At 46.9% G+C, this 13,089-nt stretch overlaps 1 protein-coding gene across 2 annotated transcripts in view; it reads left to right on the forward strand.

The window, feature by feature from the left end:
• The first annotated feature begins 464 nt into the window (after positions 1–464).
• The window catches only part of PLD1 (phospholipase D1), a 134,345-nt gene continuing 121,720 nt past the window's right edge, over positions 465–13,089 (forward strand). The window contains exon 1 of one of the 2 annotated variants that reach the window (XM_065557753.1): positions 465–745. The gene's annotated coding sequence lies outside the window, so the exon portion shown is untranslated. The remainder of the gene's footprint in view (positions 746–13,089) is intronic. The other variant, XM_008164953.4, reaches the window with a different exon arrangement.

Raw genomic sequence — 13,089 nt, forward strand, 5'->3', positions numbered from 1 at the left:
AGTGGCCCCCTCAAGGATTGAACTCACAACCCTGGGTTTAGCAGGCCAAAAATAAGCTTTCGTGAGTTAAAACCTCACTTCTTCGGATGCATCTTCTTCGGATGCACACACACTAGGGTGACCAGATGTCCCGATTTTATAGGGACAGTCCTGATATTTGGGGCTTTTTCTTATAGAGGTGCAAATTACCCCCCACCCCTTGTCCCGATTTTTCACACTTGCTATCTGGTCACCCTAACACACACACACACTATTCCGTTTATTGTCTATATAAACACATCAAGCTCCACATCCGTCTTTCTGCGGCTGAATCCTGACTCGGGAACACTCCCAATTATTGTTCGTAACCAGCTGTCCCACGGAGGCGATTTATTGTTTTATAGACACACAGGCAAGTGATTGTGTCTCGCCTGCTGCGCTGCGTGTGGGACCCTGTTCTCTGCATGCACAGAGAGCTGTGCAGAACTGCCGTGCGAGAGAGAAATCCCCACCTTCAAGCACACTTCTCATGCGACCGCGCCTGGAGAAACTAAAAGCCAAAGGCATCTCTATTCTCAGAGTTCTTTCAAGGGCCCTCCCGCATAGTTCAGCACCAGGGCACAGCTGGAACCTTGTGGCCCCGCCCCAGCCGGGCTACCCTCCCTCCCGGGTGTTTGGAGACAGGCAGCGCTCAGTACAAGCGCACTCTATGCACAGAGAACTCTGGAGACACCTGCCCACACACGCAGACCTGCGCTGGGCACAGGTAACCCCAAATTCTTTGGCAGGGCACACTACATGAATGAGTAAATGACCTAAACTACTTGGGATTTTGGGGGGTGGGATTCTGCCTGGCATAAAGTTTCTTCTGCTTTGGGGTTTTGGCTTAGCTGCCTCTCCTGGGAGTTTGTTCCAGCCTCTTTTGAGATCTCCCTAGTTTGTTTATTTTTTAAAAAACTTTAGCTCCGTCTTCCCAATGCTGCTTTGTGCCTGAGGCATTTGATCCTGGCCTGTCAGCCGTGCAAATTGTATGTGATGGTTCATGGATGGATAATATGTAGAAGAAATAACTTTGCAGTCATGCTTCATTGCTACTTCCATAAAGCTCTTTGTGCTATTCCCAGTCTGTACTAGACTGTGGTTTGGTTATTGTCTAATTTGATCAGCATAATTTAAAGAACCAGGAAGTATTCAGTTCCTAATGTAGGAGCTTTGCATATATAATATAACGATCTAGTGCTTCCCCTCAAAATTCCAATGCTTCCCACCTGCCAAATGCCATAAACAAAGTAATTATGGCACTGCTCCCCTTTGATTGTGCCTTATATGTATCATTCTCCAAAACTATATTGAACAAATATTTGGCTTGCAACACTAAACAGTAAGAGGAAAGGAAGTGAATTAGAAAAATATTATGCAAAATAGATTGCTGCTATTGCAGTTTTAGAATTAATGCAAAATTGCGGTATGTGCTGTAACATCTTTGAACATTTGGGTACACTAATGGGACAGGGTTGCCCCCAATTTAGCTCTTTTTTTTAGCAATAGTTTGCTGGCTTCATGTTTAAACAGGAAATTTTATTTGTCTTTTAACAGTCAGTTGCAATGTGGTCTACCTTTAGTTTAAAACTACTTATGTCTGATCTGCAAACGGTGCTGTGTGCCTGGAGATCTTGTCCAAACTGTTTTTTTTGCACTAAAGAAAATCTAATTTTTCTTGCGATACAGAAAGCATTCAATTGAGTATTTGACCTCATAGCCCTTTGCAACCCACTGGTTCACTTGCTAAAGCAGTGGAGCAATTTGACCAGGGTCCCTTCTTGTTGAATCCAAGTAAACAGTATGAGCACTGCAGGCATTTTAGTGAACATTTTCTTGATTATTTGGTATTTTGCTGGTAGTAGCAAGTAGCTGGAATTGTAAAGTCTGGAGAAGTTAAATTTCTTTGATCCCTAATGAGTGAAGTTCATGCTGGCCAGAAAGGCAGGCAGAGTAGGGAGACATTGTCTCAAATACCCCACCCTGTTAGCAGGTGCTGATTCTGCTGTGAAAATATAAAGTGGGTTTGGCTGACTTACTGGTATACCTGGTTTATTATCCCATCTGTAGGTAAGAGAGGTGGAATCAGCCCTCAAGCAGAGAGAGTGAGTTTGGGAAAGAAAGGACCCTAACATCAGCTAAGCCTGAATTCATTGGTAATGGTGAAAGGTGTCCAACGTCTTGCAGGATTAGGACCTTAAAGAATGAAATGCCAAATTCTGCCCTGGGATACACACTTGTAACTCCCACTGAACCAAATGATGTTCTCGGTTATACCTTTGCAACCCCAGCCAGTGAGTTCCATGAGACTTGTGTACATGTATCCTCGTACAAGAGCAGAAATGTGCCCTGCCCAGGTTACGATTCAACCCCCTCTGGAGGAGAGTAACTACGACTTTACCACTGTAGTCAAAATATCTTTGTATGCTTCTCTGACACCTATAATTTATAAATAAAGAAACTTATTGGGCCTTTTCATTTCTAGTTTGTGTGTTTAGATGCACAAGTGTTGTGGGATTTGCTGCATAAGCTTTGAGTTTCCAGTTAGAAAGAAGTGATCTCCTATTAACTATTACTAGGAATTTCAAATAATGGATCCAATAATAAAATACACGTAAGTTGCTTTACAATGGTACTACAGGAATTTAGGAAACAGGAAGCTCCTTTATTAGGTATTGTTCTCACATGTAGTATCCTTGTGAGTCTGATTTCATTGCATATCTGTTTACATTTGTGACTTAACTTGAACACATCTTGTGAATCAGCTACTTCCTGATATGAAATCTATATAGATCCTCTTTATCAGTAAGGAGTGGTATGCTTTCAGCGGGGACTTTAAAAAAAAGACCTTGTCACATAATAGGACCATGGAGCATTATGGAAGCAAACTAAGAGGTTTGCTATTTGGCTGTATGGATACAGTGAGGTTGAGATTTTAGATTTATTTGTTCATGTTCCCTTGATTCATTCTTAAGAGTCTTAAATCTCATCGCAGTGCAAGTGTGCCCCGTCAGCGGGAATTGCACTCACAGGCATTGAGATTGATTGGGTAGTCGTAAGGCAGGTAAAATTCCTGTTGACTTCACTGGAAGTTTTGTTGCATAGGGACTTCAGGGTTGAGTCTGTTGAAACGTATGTATACTAGCTGAACTGGACTTTAATTAAGGGAGTCTGTGCAGCAGCATACAACTAGAATGAACCTCCCATGCCCCCTCTTTGGCCAAAATCCACTCCCCTTTCTGGAAAACACACTCCTTTTTGAACTGCTGAAAGAATAGCAGGAGAGCTTAGAAGAATCCTGCAGATCACAAGTTAATCCTCACTTAAGTTATTTTGACTAGACGACCACATGCAGTTCTGAATAGATCTCAGCCCTGAATCTGACTCATAACGTGAGCCAGGAAATGTTTGGATAGGAAAAGTGGGGGAGGGGTTAGCAACAGGTGTCTTTGGAAGCAGTTCTTTAGGCAAGGTTAATGCAAATTCAGAGTAAACTCTACTAGTTTACATAAATATGTGCTTGAAAAGAAGCCAATAATGACTCCTTGATTGTAAGCAATTGCCTGTCCTCCTCTTTATATAAAGTTCAGAACACCTCACTGCTCTCATCTGGAAATTCCAGCGCCTAGAATCAAGACCTGTAAATGTGGAGTAGAACCTGATCAAACATGGCTGTACTTATGTTGTTCACATGTGCCTGCTGCACTGGACAGCCGGCAAATCTTAAATAAATGGCCTATCTTCAGTTTATCTAGGATAATTGAATGTCTGCCGTAATCCTGATCTGTGGGATGACAAAAAGAAAAGTGATCAGAAGCTATTTCATTATTATGTAAATCTCACCATATCAAACAAAGAATCCATCTCTGGGTATGCATCGAGGCTGCTATATGTTTCAATTATAGTTTTAATTGCTTACCTTTGGATCTAATTCTGCTTTGTCTAACCTTTCACACAACTATATGGCTTTAGGTAGAGTTACAAGTGGTAAATCAGAAGATAAGTTGGCCCTTCTCTTGTGCTTTTATTTATGGATACGGTGATGATGGGCATCTTTAATATTGTGTGTCATAAGAACTAATAGTTGTAGCTAGTGATTTATGTTACCATTTATGTTACCATTTCTTGATCTATCTTTGAAATAATTTGCTGTAAGACTGATAGGATACCAATTGCCAACTGATAAGGTGCAAAAGCAGATGAAATGCAGATTTTTTCTGTGTGTTTTTGCCTTCAGTTTTCCCCATGAAAGAGCTCTGGGTGGATCAGCTAGGTAAATGGGTGTTACCAAACATGTACACAATCTACTGCCCAGTGCAGTATTTACCTATGTGCCTTGGATAAATACTTGTGCTTCATTATTTCCTTTAGAAAGAAATCCTGGAGAAGGCAGTACATTCTGTTGTGTCTTCTTAGTGTATGCCCAACGCGCCTCAGGTGGCATGTGACCTGGGCATCTTGGTCTGCCACCCAAAGCTGAAATTTTATATATATTTTTAATTCTCCAATTTTTCCCAGTATAAAGATATAAAACACACCCAATGTGTTGTTTTAGGGTCTGTGAAACTGACATGCTGGTAAGTCAAAATATAAATGGCTATATGCAGTTTTTGTTGCTTTCTAAATATTTAATCACTCTGCCCTTCCTCTTCTGTGTGTTCTTGTCCTTTCACAGGGCTTGATCTTGCACCTTTGAAGTCAACGGGCCTGACTCTCAATCTTGTTCACTCACTGTGAAAAATGGGTGCACCCAACCTAGGTGTCAGGGAGCAAAGAATTCTTTTACATTGGCTTTGCACTGGTGTGAATGAGGACACAAGCAGTGACGATTGAGGCCCAATGTCAGTTTTGCCTTTGACTTTAATAGTAGCTAGACTGGGTCTATAATCTTCCGTAGGCTTTTGTGTGTGTTGGTGTGCGCACATGCCAAGGTGTAAAATTATTTGTTTGAGACTCTGCTTGCAGACAGATTTTTAAACCTCCTTGAAGGAAAATAATTTTTTTTGAAAGCTCCTTATGATGGGGAGGTGATTCTACTTCCTCCTGGGGTTTTTGTTTTGTTTTGTTTTGTTTTGTTTTTTTTAATTTATCTCCTTGACCTGGAGGCTCTTTGTTTCAGAACCCAGTGCTGTGGAGGTATTCACTCCATGCACCTACTCCTCCATGCACCCACTCCTCCTTCTCATGGAGGCTTTCTGATAAAAGGAGAACCCAGAATTATATGATTCTATGAAAATTGCTGTATTTGCCTAACTGGATGTAGGGTGACCAGATGTCCCAATTTTATAGGGACAGTTCCGATGTTCAGGGCTTTGTCTTATATAGGCGCCTATTACCTCCTGTCCTGATTTTTCACACTTGCTATCTGGTCACTCTAGCTGGATGGCATTTCCTCTCTCTCCTCTTCACAACGTGGGAGGTTTTTAGAAAGGTCTTCAGGAGTTGGCTGGGACTCAGTGCTATTTCCTCAGCTCACTCTGGGTCTCTTCAGTGCTTTCTGAAAATAAATAAATGTAACAGTCTGCTTTGTCAGCCCGGCTTGTGTTTCTCTTTGAGCAGACGTGCTTTTGGGGGGCTCATTTAATCCCCTTTTTCTGCTGCAGTCACTCCTGTGTATGATTCCTGAAAAGAAGTTGATGCTAAAAAGTGCTGTTTTGGAGCAAAATTAATGGTCACCTTTCTTCCTCTCTTCCTAGCGGTTTGTTCTGCTCACGTGGCAAGGGAGGGTTTAGGGTTGCCAGGCATCCAGTTTTTGACTGGAACGCCAGGTTGAAAAGGGACCCTGGCGGCGCTGGTCAGCACTGCTGACCAGGCTGTTAAAAGTCCAATCGGCAGCGCAGCAGGGCTAAGGCAGGCTTCCTGCCTGTCCTGGCTCCATGCAGCTCCCGGAAGCTTCTAGGCACAGAGGTGGGCAGGGGGCTCCATGCGCTGCCCCCACCCCGAATGCCAGCTCCGCAGCTCCCATTGCCCATTAACCGCGGCCAATGGGAGCAGCAGGGGGCACTGCGCAGAGATGCCTGGCCGTGCCTTCACCTCGGGGCCAGACATGGCAGGGCAGGCAGGAAGCCTGCCTTAGTTGTGCTGCACCGCCAACCGGGAGCCTACTGAGGTAAGTGCCTCCTGGCCGAAGCCCGCACCCCGAACCACCTGCTCCAGGTTAGAACCCCACATCCTGAACCCCCTCGTGCACCCCAATTCCCTGCCCCAGCCCTGAGCCCCCTCCTGCACTCCAAACCCCCCAGCCCCAGCCCAGAGCCCACACTCCCAGGTAGAGCCTGCATCCCAACCCTCTGCCCCAGTCCTGAGCCTGCTTCTGAACTCCACACCCCTCATCCCCAGTCCCACCCCAGAGCCCATACCCCCCCCCGCCAGAGTCCTCACTCCCTCCAGCACCCCAACCCACTGCCCCAGCCCTGAACCCTCTCCCGCACCCTGACCCCCTCATTTCTGGCCCCACTCTGGAACCCGCAACCCCAGCTGGAGTCCTCGCACCTTCCTGCACCCCAATTAAAGTGAATGGGGGTGGGGGAGAGAGAGCGAGCGACAGAAGGAGGGGGGCTGGAGTGAGTGGGGGTGCAGCCTCGGAGAAGGGGTGGGGTCTTGGGGCAGGGGCAGGGCAAGGGTGTTCGGTTTTGTGCAATTAGAAAGTTGGCAACCCTAGGAGGATTGTATGTGCATAAGTGACAGGGGTGTAGCATTACTCTGCTAAGCCCAGGGGGCATAGATCCCCAGACTAATGTGACCATGGCCCTACTGTGAGGTCTCTACACTACAGGGAAACTGTGTTAGCCAGAACTGTTTTTAAAGATGGTTCCCCCAAAAAGTGCTAATATGGTTTCTCTGACCTGTTTCAGTAGGGACCTAATCTACAGAGGTTGGCCCAAAAGAACCTAACATAGCTAGACCTGGAGGACAGGGATACCATGGTGCCAACTTTATGGAGAAAATCCTGTTTTAAAACTCTTCTGGCTACTATGATTCCTCTGTAGATGAAGCTGGGTCTCACTCTGGATTGGGCTTTGTTTACCCTGGCCTGTTGCACTACTGTTACCAATGTGGGACCACCTGTGGTGTTATGGTAAATAGCTTCCTGGCAGGGGTGCTGTAGGACAGTGGTTTTCAAACTTTTTTTCTGGGGACTCAGTTGAAGAAAATTGTTGATGCCCATGACTCAACGGAGCTGGGGATGAGGGGTTTGGGGTGCAGGGGTAAGGGCTGCGGGGTGGGGCTGGGAATGAGGGGTTCAGGCTGTGGGAGGGGGATCTGGGCTGGGGCAGGGATTTGGGATGAGGGAGGGGGTCAGGGGTTGGGGCAGGTGCAGGCAGGTGCAGGCTCTGGGGTGGGGCCGGGGATGAGGGGCTTGGGGTGCAGGAAGGGGTTCCAGGTTTGGCGAGGGCTCAGGGCTGGGGCAAGAGAGTGGGGCGTGTGGTTGGGACGTGGACTTACCTCCAGCGGCTCCCGGTCAGAGCTAGGGTGCAGAAGGCAGGCTTCCCGCCTGTCCTGGCACCGTGGACCGCGCTGTGCCCCGGAAGCGGCCAGCAGCAGGTCTAGCTCCTAGGCGGAGGTGCGCAAGCAGCTCCACGCGACTCTCGCCTGCAGGCACCGACCAGTGAGAGTGTGGAGCAGGTGCTCAGGGCCGGGGCAGCCCGCGGAGCCCTGTGGCCCCCCTGCCTAGAAGACGGACCTGCTGCTGGATGCTTCCGGGGCACAGCATGGTGTCGGAAAAGGTAGGCACTATCCTGCCTTAGCTGGGCAGCACCGCTGACAGGACTTTTAATGTCCCGGTAGGCGGTGCTGACCAGAGCAAGGAGACCCAATGCCTTACATGCCGCGACCCAGTAGTGGGTCATGACCCACGGTTTGAAAAACACTACTGTAGGATGATAATAGGCAGGCCATTCATCCAGATTTAAGCCAGATAGTCCTCCTTTTCTGTGCTTATGTCCCCTGTCAGGTACCGAAACAAAACTGACATGGTTTTGTCTGATATCATGGACGGGGGACACCATTTTGAAGAGCATACCCCTCCATTTCCACTGGTGTGACCTTGCACATACCATGCATGTGAGGTCACGCCACTGGAGTAGGGAGACATGCATTCTAGGCCTTGCTTATGGGGGTGGGGTAACACTTTTTCTGGAAGTACGAGAATGTCCAGGATTTTGGGCATGTGGCAGTGGCCCTTCTAGATGATTATACATAGAAAATTAGAAAACTCTAATTTTAGGAAGTGCTTGATGAGTGAGAACAGTATATGTGGATTAATGAACAAAGCCTGAAGGTTGCACTGGCTTGGCTGTCTCTCTTTCTGTGCTTGAACACAGATCTAGGGTTACCATATCTAATAAATAAAAGAAGAGGACCCTCCACAGGCCCTGGTCCCGCCCATTTCCCCACCCTGTAGCCCCGCCCCAACTCTGCCCCTTCCCCGCCCTAACTCCGCCCCCTCCTCCCTCCCACTCCCAGCCACGGGGAAAGGGCTGCACCAGCGCTACCGGCTTCAGGGTTTGCCGGCTGGAGCAGCTGGAGCCCAGGAGGGGAAGCGCCCAGCCGGGGGCGCAGGGTCTGGAGGCTGCCTGGCAAACCGTGAAGCCGGTAGCGCTCAGGCTTTGGGCAGCCCCTATGCCTCCGGACCCTGCGCCCCCAGCCGGGCACTTCCCCTCCTGGGCTCCGGCGGCGCAGGGTCCGGAGGCACGGGGGCTGCCCGAAGCCGGTAGCGCTCGGGCAGCCCGGCTCTTAAACAGAGCCGAAGAGTCAGGCAGGAGCAGCGCCGCCGCGGCTGGAGGCTCTGCTCCTCTTTGGCTCTGTTTAAGAGCCGGGCTGCCCGAGCGCTACCGGCTTCGGGCAGCCCCCGTGCCTCCGGACCCTGCGCCGCCGGAGCCCGGGAGGGGAAGTGCCCGGCCGGCGGCTGGGGTCCGGAGGCAAGGGGGCTGCCTGAAGTCCATAGCGCTCGGGCAGCTCGGCTCTTAAACAGAGCCGAAGAGTCAGGGGAGGAGCAGAGCCGCCATTTTCCCGGACATGTTCGGCTTTTTGGCAATTCCCCCCGGACGGGGGTTTGACTGCCGAAAAGCCGGACATGTCCGGGAAAAAGAGGACGTATGGTAACCCTAACAGATCCTAGTGTCAGGAATGAGTTGGCTTCTGCAGGTATGTGAAATCAGAAATTAAGGATGTTGCTAAAACCCTCTGTGGTTTCCTTCCCCCAAAATATAGAGACAATAACAGTCATGGGAACATACCAGGTTCCTTTCCCTAGGCACATAGATTTGAAAAGGGACATATTTAGGACCTGGACCTTCTTTAGATCACAATGGGAAAACTGTGAAATTGTAACAAGGCTGGATAAAAGGAAAACAAAATAAGAGCAGCCACACTGTGAGCGATAATGGGCAAAGGTTCTGCCACATGCTCCAACAGCACCTGGATTATGTCAGCAGCAGACTGACTTCAAAGCTCTCCAAAAGTACTTCCTACCCACAAAAAACATCCTATGCCAATGGTAAGTCTTCAACAAGTGTAATCGAGAATCTGGAGAAAGACAACATCCGCGTATTGCCAAATTGCACAACACGGTTAACTCATGCAATTACCAAATCTTAAAAGGTGAACTGTTTTGGTATAGATCAGTAATAGGGCTGAAAGATGCAGGAGCTTGAATGAGAATGTTCAGAAAACCCATACTAACGCTACCAAAAGCTATAGACATGTGCAATGCTAGTGTACAAGCTCACATCCAAATGCAGAGCACAAGTGGAGCAGATGCAGGCAGCACCAAGGCTCACCGGGAAAGCATGGAAAAAAGGAAAAATGCACCAAAATTTGTGCAAAAGCAATGCCCAACTGCAAAGCAGAGGAGATAAAATGTAAAAGAAGACCCGTGGGTATTATGGAGGAAAAACATGCTTATGGAAAATGTCCCAAATATGGGATCATGTGCAATAAATGTGGCAAGGGAAATCATTATGCCAAAGCTTGCAGACAAGAAAAACAAAGAAACAAAATGTGCCGTATTGAGGAAGCAAACAATTGAAAATAAACAAAGAAACCTAAAGCCCTACTAAAACAAGACACTCCACTCCACATGCTTCTCCCCTGGGGAAAGGATGAGAGAACAAACAACAAAGAACAGATGTGTAATCATGTTGATTACACCACTACTGGAAGGCGCTCTGATACTACAAGTGATGAGTGCGGTATTAGAATAAAATAAATGAGAACAGAAATTCTTTCAAGAATACATCGGAGCCATTCTGGAATAGAAGACCATAGCTGGAAAGGCAGAGATGCCATAATACTAGCCAAACATGACCAAGGAGATCACAGAACTGGTGAGCAGTTGTGATACCTATGGGAAATGAAGGCCAACGGCCAAGCAGCAAAAAGAGAAATGAAATTACACAGTATTCCCAACAGACCTTGGAGCAAAGTAGGAACGAACCCTTTCACTGCAAACTTGTACTTCTTATAAGTGGATGAGCTGTCAGACATTACCTCAGTGACCATCATAGACAAAGCAGTGAAGCCTTTTAGCAGGCTTGGTATCCTTAACTATATAGTTTCACATAACAGTTGCCAGTTCATTTGCAGTGAGTTTGTGCACGTTACCCAGGAATGAGAATTCAGTCATATCACATCATCACCATACCAGAGCCGGTCACGAGGCAAAGCCAAATTGGCAGTTCAAATTGCTGAGGCGCTATTAAAGTAAGCTGCAAAAAGCAGAGAAAATACAGGACATTCTTAAATGGAGAATGTCTCCTGCAGAAGGTATGAATAGCAAGCAGCGTGGTACAATGGTTGATGTCAAGAAGCATGCTTAACATGGTGCCCCAGCATTATTACAACTGGCAGTGGTGGAAGGAGTAACAGACAAAAAAGGAAGAGACACGCAAAGGCAAAGCCTACTACACTTGACTAGCTACAACCAGGAGACCCTGTCAGGATCAAACTGTTTCCTCAGAACAAATCATGCACCTGGAAGCAAACTACATCTGTTGAACAGACAAATCCTCATTCATATTACGTAACAGGGAAAGGGTTTATATGACACCAAAACCAGAAGTACATTAATCCACTGTGAACATAAGACAAAACCAGGAAGTGGAGAATGGTGAAATATGCACTCCACTGACACTTGTTCAGCAGGACATGGAAGAAAACACAGGCTGACAAGCCACCGATAGATATTGGAATAGACTCTCAAAACACATTCCCACCAGAAGAGCCAAGTTCAAGAGAATCTCCTGTTATCATAAGAGAAACTCTCACTCCCTCCAGCATCCAACCACTGCAATGTATAATACTAAGGCAGGAAAGAACCACCATCTGAAACCCTGAGAAAAATACCTTAGTTGCAAAAAAGTTAAGAGTTAGATAAATTAAAAAAATCGATTTGTTATATATATGATGATATAGACTTTAAGGGAGTTTAATAGAATGTTAAGTTAAGCAGGTTATGGTGTTCACGTTTAATTTTGCTATCTGAATTGAGTGTGACAAAAGGGATGTTATAATAAATAGCTTCTTGATTGGGAGCACTGTGGTATGATTATGTAAAATAACTTGCTGAACACTACTTACAGGAAGTGCTTGATGAGAAAGAGAGCAGTCGGTGTGGATTAAGGAACAAAGCTTGAATGTTGCACTGTCTTTGCTCTCTCTCTTTTTAGGTACACCAAAGTGGTAGCTACCATGGGAATTCTATTGTGAAGAGACCAGGTGTCTTAATTGTGTCTTCTACACCTGTTCTGATTCTTAAGTAAGGGCGTCCACAGATAAAGTAAAAAAATCCAGCCTGGGTTCTATTAAATAGTTTTTGTGGGCCCAGAGGGGAGATAATTTGCATCCTCATTCCCATCCCATCCCATCCTCCCTCCAGCCTGACCTGTCTCCAACTCTTGCCTAAAATGAACCACCCAGAGAGGCTTAAATAGGGGATGGTGTTGTGAAGACAGCAGAGCTGCCCTTCCACAGAGAATCCCCCCTCTGTGCAGTCCCACTGGTTTGGTGCAGAGGTTGGGCAAATCACAAATGGAAAAAAGTCAGGTAGAGTCTTTTCCATTCGGTGGGCCCAATCCTGCAAACACATATTGCTCGGCATAGTGCTTACTACCATAAGCAGTGGCATTGTAGTTGATTGTAACACTTACGGTTAGAAAGCACTGCACCTGGAAGTGTTTGCAGGATTGGGCACATTGTCAGTAATTCTGTAGGCTGAGATTTTCAGAACTGGATTTGGATGCCTGATTCCCCCTAAAATTAATATTTCCATTAAAATTGAGGGGAAATTCACATCCAGATTCCTAGGGCAGCTTTACATTCTCTGCCATAGAATTTTTTTTCACTTCTAAGATTCTTAAGATTTCTTTTTAAGTCCTCGGCTCTAGTAACCCCCAAGATGGACTAAATCTTTGGGAAATTTTAAAAACGTAGCAGTGGAGCTTGTATTTTAAAAACACATTGCTATAAATATTTATATTTTTCATAGAAACCTGCAGGATTTGAGAGAGAGAAAGAGTCACTACAGAGTAGGTATGCGTGGGGTTGTCTGCAACGTCCCTGTACATAGACCCTCCGTGGACTGCTCACTCTTGGCATCAGGGCCGGCTTTAGGTCGATTCCCCCGAATCAGGCCCCACGCCCGCGCCTAAGAGGGCCCCATGCCCTAAAGAAGAGCGCCTAACTTAGGCGCCTTTTTAATTTTTTTACTCACCCAGTGGCGGTCTGGGTCTTCAGCGGCATGTTGGCGGCGGGTCCTTCACTCGCTCCGGGTTTTCAGAGGCATTTCGGTGGTGGGTCCTTCAGTGCCGCAGAAGACCCAGAGCGAGTGAAGGACCCGCTGCCACCGTGCTGCTGAAGACCCGGACCGCCGCCGGGTATTCGAATCGGGCCCCGCACTTACTAAAGGCAGCCCTGCTTGGCATTGACCCTAGTGTGCCTTCGCCATCCTTGGAGAGAGGCAGCCTTTGACAAATGAAAGTCCAGCGAAAGGAGGGGCGAATATTTAAAACGATCTTAGTGTGATTTGGGGCTAACTTAAAGGTGGGATGGGGAGAAGGAAGTCTGTACAGG

The sequence above is a fragment of the Chrysemys picta genome, chromosome 9 (genome assembly GCF_011386835.1).
Source record: "Chrysemys picta bellii isolate R12L10 chromosome 9, ASM1138683v2, whole genome shotgun sequence".
Classification (NCBI taxonomy): domain Eukaryota; kingdom Metazoa; phylum Chordata; order Testudines; family Emydidae; genus Chrysemys; species Chrysemys picta.